The sequence below is a fragment of the Marmota marmota genome, unplaced genomic scaffold (assembly GCF_001458135.2).
Source record: "Marmota marmota marmota unplaced genomic scaffold, marMar, whole genome shotgun sequence".
In the NCBI taxonomy this organism is placed as follows: Eukaryota; Metazoa; Chordata; class Mammalia; order Rodentia; family Sciuridae; genus Marmota; species Marmota marmota.
Window position 1 is genome coordinate 4,246,708 of NW_026000229.1, and position 1,640 is coordinate 4,248,347.

Genomic DNA, 1,640 nt, shown 5'->3' on the forward strand with positions numbered 1-1,640 from the left:
AGATCTGCAGATACCCAGCACACAACCGCTGCTCTCCATCCCTGGGCCAGAGGCAGGCATCACTAAACAATCCCAGCAGCCTTTCCACCAAACCTGCACAGAGACTTAGGCTCCTTCTAGTCACAGTAGTCCAGCGGGCCACCCCCTGCCAGTCTGTGTTGGTTGTTGCCACCAGATCCTTTCCTTTAATTCCAAGAGCAAAGTGATGCCTATTGGATCCAGCATGGCTCAGTGGACTACAGCCCCCCTGACCATCTCAAAGTCCAGGTCAGCTCTGCCTGTCCATGCAGACCTTGACCGTGCACCTCTCACTCACACTGCACATGCAAGGCTGAGTCATGGGGCAGAGGCTATGGCCAGCCTGAAGCATCTGTGAAGTGACCCGTCACAGAAAAGATTTTCTTTCCAATCCCAGTCAAAAGCAAAGCATGCTCAAATTTGTTTTTCTTTTCAGAATAATAAAACTGCCATTACACTTATAGAGTACTTTTTCCTTTCCCTTCAGTTCACAGTATTAGCTGTGAGGGTCTGTGGCTGTCCTCGGGGAGAAGTGCCCATGTGTGCCATCTGCCCACCTCATCAACATGCCACGGAAAACTGAGGAAATCAAAGATTTTCTGCTCACAGCCATTTGAAAGGATGCCAAATCTGTCAAGAACAATAAAAACAAGGATAATGTGAAGTTTGAAGTTCGATGTAGCAGATACCTTTATACCTTGCTCATCACAAGGAGAAAGCAGAGAAGCTGAAGCGGTCCCTGCTCCCAGGCTGGGCCGTGAAGGAGCTGAAATGAATCAGAGCAGCCGATGTGAGCTACATTAAAATGTTTAAACATCTAAATTAATTAATTAATTAAATTTATAGAGTATTGTGTGAAAGCACACCCAGACCACAGTTCTGTTTTTCACTTTCAGTGCAGTATTCAATAAATGACATGAGCTATTCAGCACTTTATTATAAAATAGGCTTTGTGGGTTTTTTGCCCTATGGTAGGAAAGTTTAACCGTTCTGAAGATGTCTAAGGTAGGCTAGGCCGAGCTATGACGTCCAGAAGTTAGTGTACCAAATGCATTTTAATGTGTCAGCTTCTGATGGGTTTATCAGGACATAACTTCATTATAAATCAAGGAACATCTCTGTATATGAACCGATTTATAAAAAAGAAATGTAGGCAGCCAGAGAGTTGGAATCTGAACTAAAAAAAATAAGAGAATGAATGAACCTGGTTATCATGGGAGTCAAATGCTGACTAACTTTCAGGAGTTGCTGGGCTGGTTGAGGCAGCCTTGGCCTATGATTTACTTCGACTCTCTCCCTGGAGTCAGAAGCCCTCCAGGCTGTGTTCTGTGGTCTTGGTGCTCCAAGTTTTCTGGAAGCTTTCTGAACTCTGGCTCATTGTGTGAGGACCCCAGGACAGGGGTCCTCAAGAGCCATTCCAACCATGCTGCCTCCTCCATGTTCCCTCTCCAAGGTCAGCACAGAAAGATGGAGAAAGGAGATCCCTCAGCTTCACCCTCTCCATTTGCCCAGGTCACCCCTCTCCAATTAGGATGTGGTTACCAGGGCAACTCGGCTGCCAGTCCCTTGGGCTCCTTGGCTCTCCTGGGTCCTGCCCCCTGTTCTAATAAGAAGCTGATTAA

The 1,640-nt window shown here is 46.4% G+C and overlaps 1 pseudogene; it reads left to right on the forward strand.

Annotated features, from left to right (window-relative positions):
• Positions 1-584: 584 nt before the first annotated feature.
• On the forward strand, positions 585-837 carry LOC107137759 (annotated as a pseudogene).
• Positions 838-1,640: the final 803 nt, after the last annotated feature.